Source organism: Aphelocoma coerulescens, chromosome 5 (assembly GCF_041296385.1).
Source record: "Aphelocoma coerulescens isolate FSJ_1873_10779 chromosome 5, UR_Acoe_1.0, whole genome shotgun sequence".
NCBI classification, from domain to species: domain Eukaryota; kingdom Metazoa; phylum Chordata; class Aves; order Passeriformes; family Corvidae; genus Aphelocoma; species Aphelocoma coerulescens.
In genome coordinates this window covers 37,967,681-37,981,411 of record NC_091019.1, presented here as the reverse complement: position 1 = coordinate 37,981,411, position 13,731 = coordinate 37,967,681, and positions in this window count along the sequence as shown.

Below are 13,731 nucleotides of genomic sequence, written 5' to 3'. Positions count from 1 at the left end.
GTTTTAGTCTTCAGTGCTTACAGCACCAGAGATTGCATTTTGCTCTTTTCCTACCTAACACCATGACTAGTAGAAGCTGTACTTAAGGATTTAACTCAACAAAAAACATGCCTTCCTCTGACCTCTTCTTATGATGCTGTAAGAGACCTTGGCAGCCAGTTCAGCTCCTTGAAAATACATTATTCCAGTCTGGTTTGCCTTTCACCAGTCCGTGCCCAGTCAGTTTTTCAGTCTTTTATGTGGTCTGGTCTTTCTTATGTTGATACAAAAATTCTGTTGTATTGTATACATTTGCATTCCATTTTCCATTGGAATAAAGAAACATTTCACCTTCTTACAAGGTTATTAGTTCTATAAAATACCATATTAAGAAATAAATATTGTTCCCCATGGGCTCTGGAATAACATTCAGTAAAACTACTTGTAGTACCTGGAGGTGATAGGAACATACAGTGTCCAAACCAGAGGCCATCTTCTATGTCAAGGACCAACCCTATGAAATGCTGCTTAAGTTTCTGTCTCGTTGTGAACTTCCAAACAAGGATTTTCAATGGTTTGCAGACTCATTCAAGTGAAATGGCCTAGGATGATCTTAAAAAAATAATTTTAAAGTTGCATTATAATTGTCTACTGTCACAAGAATGACTACTTGTGATTATAAGCTTAATACATTAAGCTGATAATTTAAAACAGATTATGCCTGTGTGGTCTGTCCATACGTTCTTGTGTTCATACCTTCTAGTTTATTTTCTTCTAAGATTATTAACATATAATTTCCCTCAAATTGCATTTATGCACTGTTTTCAAACAGGTGAGCAACATATGGAAAGACAAATGAGGGGAAAAGAAAGAGAAGCAAAACCTTTCCCTCATATTTTCTGGGAAGTCCTCAAGCACTAGATGGGGAGCCCTGACACATCCTGTTAGGTTGCTGCTAAAATTTTTTTAAAAATCAGACTGCAGCACTTGTGGTGGCTTTTTCAATAAGCTTTTTGCAAGTTTCTCACTTGGCACTAGCTACCATTAATAGCTGGTGCACAGTAAATAAGAGATATATCTCAAGCTTCTACAAAGAGATGCAACAACCCAGACATATATATAGTTTGAAAGCCTGAGATGTCTAGTCTGGCAAACCATGCTTCCTTAATTTCCTTTGAGAAATTCATTCTCCTGTGAAACCTTACAAAAATTGAACACTGATGCACTTTGAAGCCAGGATTGGTGGGGCTTATCTAATTGCTAGTGAAATGTGACTAGATGCTGTTAAAACTTGGTTAAGCCTTACAAACCAACTCACTCAGCAAAACAAGTTAAAATAATCTGGATAGGAGCCAGAAGAGATGAGACAGGATTATTTAAATCTAATATGTGTTAGAATACAGTTTAAGTCCTCTGACCCTAATCACTTTCCACCAGAGTACATCAAATTAGGATCCTGGGACAATTTACGTAGGAGTCTGAGTAAATGTACTAGCTTTGCCCTACGGAAGAATTTATGGAAAATTCTTCCATGAAAAAACATGGATAGCCTCATATTGCTTTCAGAGGCTATCTATATGCATGAGAAAACCCAGCATAAAAACTGCAGCCCTGGTTCTGATCCTGAAGTATAAATACAGTGAATGAGGAGTGAGATGTGCTGCACCTTTAACAGCCTCTGATGCTGCTCTTTTTCACATTACCTCATAAAGTTAACTCTGTATAATAATAATTACTGTATAGTTTGCAGGTTTTCATTTTCTTTAAGCATTCTCTTAGAATTCTATTTGCTTTCAAAACTGCCTTTCTCAGCTAATGGCCTGGAAAAAGCTGAGGTGGGCTTGGATAACAGGATCCTCTCTGCTGTGCATTGTTAGAGAAATGTCAATCAGGTCATGGTAATGACATTGCTTTAATGAGGGAATTGAAATTCTTGGGAGAATTCTGACATGGCAATACTCAGAAGTGCTTTGGACCTCTCCAATTGCCTCTCTTACTCTAAATAAATGGGGTGCCTTGTAGTAACTAGAGAAGATCATTAGTGCTGACACCTGGGATTGTTTATTTGGTATGGTTGCATTTATTCCTGTTTGTTCTTGATAGGGGTTATTAGATAGGTTGGAGGCAAAGTAAAATATATGTCCATTTTTTCACTTTGCTTTACCTGATTTTCCAGTTTTTCATTACTGCATTTATTTTTCTTGGGGTGTTCAGACTAACACAGTTCTCAAAGCAGGACTGTGAACAGCTTGCCATCAACCCACTTGCATAGAACCACATTTCTGATCATTTAGTCATATAGGTGTAAATAAATAGTTCAACATTCTACTGTGTTTAGGTCATGGAAAAGTAGTCAGATAAGTAAGCAATTAGATTTACAGGGATAGTTCCTGAGGTACCTCCTAGCTGCTTTCTGCCTGTTCTGTATCACAGGAGTCAATGCAGCTAGCTTCTTCCAATTTAGGAATATTCTATGAAGCACACCAAAAATAGAAGACCAGTTGAAATAGCTATTACCTGGATCTAATATATCTCTTTAAGATTTACATTGTATAGTTAAAAAAAAAAAAGGCATAGGAAGATTTGTGATCTATTTTGATACTGATTGAAAGAATGCAAGATGATTTTTCAGAGCAATGAGTTCAAAAAGCAATATATGTTTAGAAGACTAACATGTACAGTGGTGCTATTTTAAACTGGCAGCAACCAAATGTCTCTGCAGTCTTTGACTTTCTGAATAAGATGAAGTTGCTCATCTCTGACAAGCTTTTAAAAAACAACTGCAGATGTGACAGTCTGTTTTGTAAGTAAACATTTTCTGTTGTCTGAGTGAAATCTCTTGCAGGGTAACAGAACTATGGAAGCATTTCTGCACTCAAAACAAAATGCCAAGAAACTCCTGGCTTTTTGCCAGAACTGAAGCATTCTAGAAAGAATTTCACCTGAGATACTGCAGTGGCAGCATTTACTTTTGTGAATGAGAGCTACTATTTCCACTTAGGAAGCAATTTCCATGAGCCTGTACATTACGGACTTTTAAAAAGGTTCCCTATCCCCTCACAAAATCCTTGCATTTCTCAATAACTAAAGTAACACATTTCTCAATGATCTAAATAATATACTAGAGATGAACAAATCATTTGATCATAAGGCCACATATCAATTTTTATTTATAGTCTCACAAGGGACAAAACTGTTTACCCTAATCAGTATCTCCTATTGTTCAACAGTTCTTGCTATGCATTGATGAGGCTGTGACTTTAAACTGTCTCTAGATCCAAATTCATATTTATTTTGAGGCTTAGACTAGAATCCATACCAGAATCAGACATAGTACCATGACAGTGAGTGTAATTAACATCAATCATCTGTTTCAGGTACCTGTCTTATTTCAATACAACTCCTCTTCTGGAAGCAAGAAGTCCTTCACAGAAAAAGAAAACAAAGTTTGGCTCAATGCAATTCAGAACTGTGACTAACCACATAAAGCTGATGAATTTTCTGCTGCAGTGGTTGCTACAGTTCATCTCCAGCCAGGTAAAGTAATTCTTCTAGCAACTGCAAAAATAATACTACAAAGATTGCTGTGTTCCCTTTACAGAACTGAGTAAAGGCCTATTGGACTATGGTTTTTACCTATCATCTTCTCCACAACTAGATTTATACCTAAAGCAGGTAATTAATTGTACAACAAAAAGGGTTCTCATAGGAAATAACTGTTACATTGTAGAAAGCTGCAGTGTTTGATGGGGAACTTCTCAAATCTAAAATTACCACATTCAAGAGATGTCTTTAACAGTCAAGGTGTCAGGACACTGCTCGGTCTCAGCTGCTAAATTAATTTCAGCCCACAATAGCCCCAGAAGATACCCAAACCAGGAATTTTTTAGCTTTCTCTCTTTCTTCCTCTCCCTTTCAGAATTCTTTGTGATTAATTCCTAACAGAATAGGTCCAGGTGGACTGGCTTAGGTTTATTGACTCTGTTGTGATGGCCTTTCTTATGTCTGTGGTTTCTGTTTCAAAACTTCAGTCCTGTTCTTCTTCCTCTTCTGTCTTCTTCCCATGTTTGTAACTAAATTTATCCTTTTTCAGGAATGTATGGATGTTACTTTCGATTATTACAAGTTTCACAGTTCTTTGCTGACTGCAAAGTGTCTCCTTTGAAGTTCTGCTTTAAGTAGTTAGAAGGTTTTAGGGGCGACTTGAAAGCTCAAGGTTCTGTTTACATATGGATGAGCAGAACTGAGGCCCAGTCTTACCTGATAATTATATATGGCATCACTTGGAAGGAACATATGTAGCTGTGTTGAGGGTGTGCCTCTACTTTCACTATTTCTTTTATTTTGAAAGCATAATTTCTTTCTAATGGCAAAATCCTCACCCAGTAATTGAATTGCAGTTATTTAAATAAAGGAAGATATTAGATTTTGTTGCAGGAAATGAAACTTTTTTTCATCCTGTTAATTTCTTGTACTTATCTGACTTTGTAGATCAGATGTTTTAATTCTAAACTCCCCACTGTCCATAAAGTCATCTTGGATGAATAAAAGAGTCAAAACAGACATTGTACCTTAAAATAGCAAATTGTCACAGCTGGAAAATGTTTGTTGTTTCTCCTCAGCAGTGTGAAAAGCAGAAGAGAGGGAAAAACATCAGTCTGTTTATTCAAGCTGCTAGTAATCTCAACCTTGCTGCTGTCAATCTGTCCCTTCCTCCAGTCAGAGTATCTGGCAGTCATAAACACATATTCTTCCCTTTCAAAAGTCATATCTGGGCACCCTGGCAAGAACTGCTTGCTGACAGGCAGAAATTATCCAAGGATGTGATGTATTTATCATGATATGCACTTTGTTCTAGGCGTGAACACTCTCAAGACAAGAAGTGGAGTAGTTGTTTTCTGGGAGACTCATTACACATGTCAGAAACTGAACCTTAATTCTGTGTCTTTGGATTTTTGCTGTTTAATTGAAAACTGTCTTTCACAATTGTTTAATGTTTTGAAAAATCAGGGAAATCAGTTGTAAGCACAACGCATTTGAAAATAAATATGTGGTTATTGACATGGTATATAAACTTGGCTTTGGTGTACCTTAGGGTTATAAACAGGGATTAGAAATAAGCAAGTGTACAGCAACATGAACAAAGACTGCCACAACAGCACCTGTAGGACCATGCTGCTTTGGTAAGACAAAACCTCTCAAAGGTAGGTATAATAACATTGCACTAGTATTCCTTAGCTGGAACTCTCACATTTTTAACAGGATACTCTGTAGATGCAGATAAACAACTCTGCTTACTGGCTGAGGAGGTACAGGCAGTGGAGAAGCAGGCAACAGATAAAGAGTGCACACCTTTTTAGCCAATCACTTTCACTAATGCATGGTATGTTTAAGAAATCCTTTTACCATAAGCTTGCTTGACACAACCTTAAGACTTATTACTAATCCCTCTAAAGGATTTTTTTTCTTGATTGTCTAATGAAAGAACTCAAGTTAAGGGTACTGAGCAAATTAAAAAATGAGGCAGGCTGAGGGAAGCAAGCCAGAAAATCACTGATGAAATACAGGGGCTCAAGAGGTTTTCAAGTGGGATCATTCACAAGGGTAGGGGAAATGGTTGTTTAAAGCATAAGAATAAAGATCAGTTATGCAACTCCATGTTTTATTGCCCAAATGCAGCTTTAACACCATCTGCTCATAGTATTCCTTCTGCACTTTGGGAGAGGACTACCTTGGTCTCCCGAGGAACTGACCCATGTCCTCCAGTTCCAAATGTAAATCTCCACTTCTTTTTTCAGTTGAGCTACATGGATCTGGCTGTTTGAGAAGCTTCCACATCCAGAGAGCTGAGAACCATATTCTATATTGAATACACCATTTTTACTACTGACTGACATATTACAGCACCACTTCCAGCATCATCAATAGAAAATGTTCTTCCTTTGTACTAATTCGAAAACATTCAAGCTACAATAAAAGTGTATATTTGTGGTGGGTTGACCCTGGCTGGATGCCAGGTTCCCACTAAAGCTACTCTATCTCCCCTCCTCAGGTGGACAGGGAAGAGAAAACATAACAAAAGGCTCATGGGTTGAAATAAGGGCGGGGAGAGATCACTCACCAATTACCATCATGAGTAAAACAGACTTGACTTAGAGAAATTAGTTGAATTTATTACCAATCAAAATCAGAACAAGATTATGGAAATAAATGCAAAAGGACTTTTTCCCCACCCCTTCCTCCTTCCCAAGCCTAACTTAATTCTCGATTGTCTACCTCCTCCCTGCCAGCACCGCAGGGCAATGGGGAATGGTAGTTACAGTCAGTTCTTTGCATGCTGCTTCTTCTGCTGCTTCATCCTAAGGAAGAGGAGTCTTTTGCCTGCTTCAGTGAGCAGCAAAGGACAGGAAAGTTTCCCACAGGAGACTTTTGTCCACAAACTTCTCCAGCTGAGTCTTTCTCATGGGTTGCAGTTCTGCATGAACTTCTCCAGCACCGGTACATTTCCATGGTGGGGCAGTCCTTCAAGAACAGGCTGCTCCAGCATGGGTCCCCCATGAAGTCTCAAATCCTACCAGGAAACCTGCTCCAGCATGGGCTCCTCTCCCCACAAGTCCACAGGTCCTGCCAGGAGCCTGATCTAGTGTGGGCTTACCATGTGGTCACAGCCTCCTTCAGGAATCCACCCTCTCTGGCATAGAGTTCCTGCAAGTGGATCTCTGCTTCTCCATGAACTCCCATGTGCTTCAGGGGTATATCCTGCCTCACCATGGTCTGCACCACGGGCTGCAAGGGAATCTCAGCTCCAACAGCTGAACCACCTTCTCCTCCACCTTCTCCGCTAACCTTGCTGTCTGCAGAGTTGTTTCTCTCACATATTCTCACTCCTGTCATCTCTGGCCACAATTACTTCTGCACAATAACTGTTTATCCTTCTGAAATATGTCCTCAAAGAGGTCATGTTTCTGATGGGGTCAGCTAAGCCACTGGCAGGTCGGTCTTGGAACCTTGGGCTGGCATTGGCTCTGTCCAACATAGGGGATGCTCCCAGCAAAGCAAAGAAACCACTCTTGTAGCCTCCCCACAACAAAAGCCTGGCCACACAAACCCAATACAAAATTATTGATGGTTAATTAAGGATGTGGGTTTGCAATACCACTAGCAAGGTAAAGCATATGTCTAAAGAAAGAAGGTCAAAATTTTGAAATTAGGCATGGTGATTCAAGTGAGGAAATGGTCAAATCAGGGCAGTAGGAGTTTACAACGCCAGGCTTTAAAATTCACTTTTGCAGAACTATGGGTTGATAAGGTTTAGCCACCACTACATGATACAGCAGTGAGAAAAATTATCAAGACAAGTTCTAAAAGGGTAGGCTGTGTCTGAAAATGTGCCACACAAGTTAATGAACAATATTCAAAGAGACACTCTAGAATGATGATTTTAATATTTGTTGTAGACTCAATATTTCAAGGTCAACAAAAACCACAACGGCTTTCAGCTTGCTTTTAGAGATTGCCAAAAAGGAAAATCTGTAGTTAAGTGTAGGTAATAACAACCAAGATGAGTTTGCTGAAAGCAATGAAGACTGCACAAAGTGCGACACACTGGAACTACCAAAAAAGTTTAACTTTGGCAATAAGCAACACTGAAAAAACAGCCACAATTACTCCTATTCAAAAACTTAAGGATTCATTTATAATTTCTTCTATCCTCTCAGATGCATGTTGTATGCCATTACTAAGTTCTTTTATACTTCTTTCAGGCACTTCTTTTTGTGTCAGGTTTAAACACATTTGCCATTTTTGATTTGTCTTTGTTTCCATACTCTATCACAGGTGACAGGGAATTTAGAGGTAGAGAGATTTTTGTGAGTTTTTTTAAAGGAGGAATTTTTTTCAAAAAAAACCAACAACAAATATTTACTTCCTATCTTTTCTCCACTTCTATTGGCATATTTTATGGAAACAGGAGGAGTATAGGTTTTTCAGGACACACAACTTGAGGAAAGCTGTGGTACCAGGAGTACCACACATAAATGTGGATTTTTTTTTTTTTGTAAGAAACCTTCTGGAGAGACTGTAACTGACATGCTGGTTAAATCTAAATGTAGAAAAGGGCAATAGCAGGCAATGAGGTTAAGCAGAGATCTAAAGATTAGTGGAAGCAATAAACAGAAGGCTTTTAAAAATGAAAAAAATATTGAGAGTCTGGGAAGGAGAAAGATGTAGGAGCTATAAAGTACAGAAAACTAAAAGGTGCATTGCAAATAGAGCTACAGATAATACTCCAGTACATATTTGTAAGTCATCAGAATACTAATTTTAATGTAAATAACAATAAAAGGCTCAAGAACTGGTAGCGGATGAAGTAGGGAAAATAAATATAGCTAGTTTCATAAAGTAATATGTTTGCTGAAGTAATTTTTGTATTTAGAAAAACATTTAGTAATAAAAAAGATCAGCTTGAAGAGAATAGAGAAGGCTAATGCAGAATGATAATATGGAATTGATATTATAAAAATACTATTGAAAAATAGTTTTATGATGTTTAAGTAAAGTTCAGAAGTTTGATATTTCACAGAAGATTTAAATGAGGGAAAATAAGGCTTAAAACATATTTATAGCTTTCGTTTCTGGTTTGGGTTGGGTTTTTTCCTCTTTTAGATGATCTTGGCTTTGAGCAATTTTCTAATTCAGAAATTTAGTATTCTTAAAAATACAGTTTATTCTAAATGAAAAACATTTAAGAGATCATGATTTTGCTTCAGAGTGCTTTTTTTTAGACTACAGAACTAAATTTGGAGTCATTTATATGGTTGCAATTTATTTTCTCTTTAATATCAGTATGCAAATGAGTTTTGCTCACAGAAGGAAATATAAGTAAGAATACAGAAGAAGAATAGGAGATAACTTTTCTGTTCTGAGATTGTTAAGTGAACACTGATGCTAAATTAATGAGCTGATTAAGTGGGTTCATTATACTCTCTTTAAGAAAGCCAAGGAACATTTTTTTAGTATATACAAATTGCAAAGTTGTTTTTTACATCAGCCCTCTTTTGGAAATAAATTTGAGATATATTCACCAGTGTAAGTAGGAAACATGGTTCTGAATTTTACACAAAATAAAGGTTAGGAAAAGCAGTGTTTCTGAGCATCACAGACCACTGGCAAGACTGTTCCCACTTTAGGACCTTGAGTGATCAGCTTAGGGCCTACTTTTCAATGTCTCCCTTCCTAATACAAACAAAGGTGTCTATATTGTAAGAGCTTCATGACCTGTCCTTGTCTGTGCGTTCATGTACACCCACACAGGGTGGATGATGTTTTAATGTTCTGTAGAGAGGTATATTTAGATGATCTAAGTGTTCTTCAAATGTGTAATAGGGATTGGGGCCACAATTTTTTTGTGTGAAAAAATAACCACTAAAGCAAAAAGCTCTTCATTGTTTTGATAAAAAAGCTGGTGCCCAACTTAAATCCCAGCTGATAAATCTTTGCATTCTCTAGCTTGTTATTATTTCACAATGCAAAATAGAAAAGAACTGCTAGTATAAAAATTAACATTCAGCCTTATAATGTATAAAAAAATCCAAAGCTTTTCCCTAGAAGTACTTTCTCTGACTGACAAGTGGCCCAGAATTTTGTACCATTTAGTTATTTATGGAGCTTTTGAAGGGAACTCCTTTGGTTTGTTTTATTTTGAGGACCAACTCCAAGTAAAATTCCCGAGCAGTTTCACATTTGCTTCATACAGGTGCAATTACACATACTCAAACGGAATCAAGCTGTCTGTATTTCTGGCTGAGTAAATATAGTGCAAATGACCCTGTGCTCTTTACCATTTTACATTCCGTGGAGTTGTTCAAGAATTTTCACAAGAACTCATGTGCTGTATTTCAAATCCAGCCAGCAACTGAGCTCCATGCAGATGCTTGTTCCCCCTCTGTGGTACAATGGAGGAGAGAATCAGAAGAGTGAAAGTGAGAAAACTAGTGGGTTGAGATAAAGACAGGTCATTAGGGAAAGCCAAAGCTGCATGTGCAAGGAAAACAAAGAACCAAAGAATTCATTCACCACTTTCTATGGGCAGGCAGGTGCTCAGCCATCCCCAGGAAAGCAGGACTCAGTCATGCGTAAAAGTGACTCGGGAAGACAAACACTATCACTGTGAACCTTCTCTCCTTCCTCTTTTTTGACCACTCTTTATATATTGAGCATGTTGCCATATGGTATAGAATATTTCTGTGGTCACCTGGGGTCAGCTCTCTCAGCTGTGTTCCCTCTGAGCACCTTGGGGGACCTGCAGTCCCCTCACTGGTGGGGTGGAATGGGGTGGGGTGAAAAGCAGAAAAGGACTTGGCCCTGTGCAAGCCCTGCTGAGCAATAACAAAAACATCCCTGTATTATCAATACGGTTTCCAACACAAACCCAAAACATGACTACTTACGACTTACTGTGAAAAAAATTAACTATATCTCAGCCAAAACTAGCACACCATTGGTTAGAATCTAAGTGTGGCAGCTAAACTTCTCTCTTGTAGCCACTTGTCTTACTTTAATATCTTTTCACACCAACTCTCAGAGGGCCATGCAAAATTTGCAAAATTGCCTAGTTTTGTGCTGGCCCTGAGAGCACAGTATCAATATTTAATTTCCCCAAATCAATTCACTTCTCTGCTTTGGACACCACAGTGGTTGATACTGGTTCATTCATGTTTAAAAGGCAATTCTTGTATCGTTTTCTCACTTCAAGGAAGGTTATGTAAGAGAGTAAAAAAAAAATTACATGGAGGAAAAAGATTTGGTCAAAAGTGAAAACGTGAAAGCCGCGTGTCAGTTGTAGCAGAAAGAGGTATTGAAGGAGTCAAGAATGGTAATCTAAAGGAAAAGAGAGAAAGAACATGATGAAACACTGTTCCAAGGGAAGCATGAGACATAGGAATAATCTCAGCAGAGCAAGGGTGAAGACTTGAGAGGCATAAGAAATCAGCTTGATTGAAGTCAATGACTAAACTGAGATGTTTAGACATCTTAGAGTCTATGCAGAAAACTGGTTAACAACATTAATGATGTTATTCTCATTGGTGACACAGGAGAAAAATAATTTTACTTTCGAAACTATCTATATTTCACAGACATCCATTTATGTATGTAGTATTGTTGTTACAGACATATTTTAGACAAAGAAGATAATACCTTACCTCCATAGAACAGAATACTCCAGTAAAAAGATTTCAATCTGATTACAAACAATTTACTAGATTAAACTGCACAATTACCAGAAAGAATTGAGAGTAAAAAATATTATGTAAATGAACAAAATCAATTATGTATTTATTGATTTCCTTTTACTCTAATTTTTCACCAGTTAAAACATATTAGCCTCCTTTGAAAGGCAAAATGTAATGTGAAAGTGAATAAGTTAATCTTTCTCTATTTCCCTCTGTTAATGTGTGGTTCCCATCTGCATTAAGAAAATGGGACCAACTCAAATTTTCACAGCACACTTCTAGACAAAGGACCTCTACATTCTTTTGCTTGCTTAGATTTTCAATACAATGAGAAGAGACAAATAATAACTAATTTTGAGTTGAAAGGATAAAAACCCAAGTCCTGCCAACTGGTGGATATTTTGACTCCTTTGGCAGAAGGAATCAAACCTAAGATGTCCAATAGGATGGAGCCTAATACAGAACCACATGGAAAATCGAATTTTTAATAAATCCAAAGAAATCTTTCAGTACATCAGCCTCATTGTCCAGAAAAAGATTGGAAAAAATTTCTAAACAGCACATGTTTGTTTTCCAACTGTCTATTAAAAAAACCATACTTGTTTCAGGTGTCCATTGTACAATGCATCAGCCTAAGATTTTTTTACTAGGAGTCATATAGAACATATCTGTGGATTTATAATGACTCCAGCATAAAGGAGAGTTGGTTTGTTTGGTCATCTGTCCAGAACTACTTTTTTTCTGAAATTATCAGCTACTTACTTTAACATTTCTTGGTAAAAATTTAAAGAGTGAGGACCTTCTGAGGGGAAGAAAAAGAATTTTTGTGTGAGCAAAGTGTTTCCATGAAGTTTAATTTGGGAAGTTAGCTGAAGAAGTTGATAAATAAGACTAACTAGGTCCACATTGATGTGGTGTGGATAGGTGTGTGCCTGTCCACATGCACATACACATACATACACTCACACAGACACACAGAAGTCATATGGAGATAAAGCATGTCTCTGCATGCCCATCCCTTACCAACAATTACTATTTTTTTCCAGTCTAAATAAGATTATTTAAATAATGTGTCTCTTTGAGCCTCTAAGTTTGCCAACTCAGCAAATTCATAAAATTATGAATTTTTCATATTGAATTATGCAAAACTGAAGACACATTATTTGTAAGTTTGAATAGAATTATTAATTGGTAGAAATATTTAACCTTACATTTACTGAAGAACTACAGATGTCTGTTATATATGCTGTACTGCAAAGCCTTTCTGAAGGATTTTATAATTATACAAGTTTGTTGACTGGCCCTGGTTTGAAAAATAAGTTAAAAATCACTAAGAAGGAATAATCATTTAGAAGAAATAATTAGTCTATGTTTTCATCAAAACCATTTAGATTTTCATGGGTTTCAACTTTAACACAGGATGTCTAACATATTTGAAAGTTTTTGTTTGGCTATTGTATTATGAGCTCTCTGATAAATTTCTTTGACAGTGAATTTTATTTTTATTATAAACCCCATTTTTTAAAACTCCCTTATCTTAAGGAATTAAGATTTTCATATAAAATCTTAAAGAAGAGTAAATAAAAATCTAATAAATTCAAGGACTTTTAGATTATTACTGAAGTCTTTGAATCATATAAATTTTGGAATATGGTAAAAAATACTTTTATGGTTCAGGAAGTTATCTAACATATGTAGATGAACATTCAAGAAAAGATATGCTACATCATCAGCAAACAGAAATCAGAAATCAAAATATCAGAGAGAGGTGAAGAGTCTTTCCCTAAGTCCACATAGGATGCATGAACCATCTTTGCTGCAGGTCTTTCACCTGATGTCAGAAATAAAATACACTGGAGAGCAGAAAATTAAATTTTACATTTCTTAAAATCTGACTTGGAAGGGACCCAGAAGGATAATTTAGTCCAACTCCTGGCCCTGAACAGGATGCCCCAAGAGTCACACCCTGTGCTGAGAGCAGTGTCCAAATGGCTCTTGAACCTGGTCAGGCTTGGTGCTGTGACCACTTCCCTGGGGAGCCTGTTCCAGTGCCCAACCACCCTCTGGGTGAAGAACCCCTTCCATAACATCTAACTTAAATCTCCCCTGAAAGAACTTAATTTCCTTGGTTCCTGTCACTTGTCACCACAGAGAAGAGATCAGTACCTGCCCCTCCTCTTCCCCTCACAAGGAAGTTGTAACTGCAATGAGGTCTCCCCTCAGTCTCCTCCAGGCTGAACAGACCAAGTAACCTCAGCCACTCCTCATATGGCTTCGTATCAAGGCCCTTCACCATCTCATTTGGACACTTTCTAATAGCTTTACATTTTTATATACTGTGGTGAAAAACTGCACACAACTGAGGCCGCCCCAGTGCAGAGCAGAGGGGACAATCCCCTCCCTTGCCCGGCTGGCGATGCTGGGCCTGATGCACCCCAGGACACACTTGGCCCTCCTGGCTGCCAGGGCACTTCTGGCTCATGTTCAACTTGCCATTGACCAGGACCCCCAGGGCCCTTCC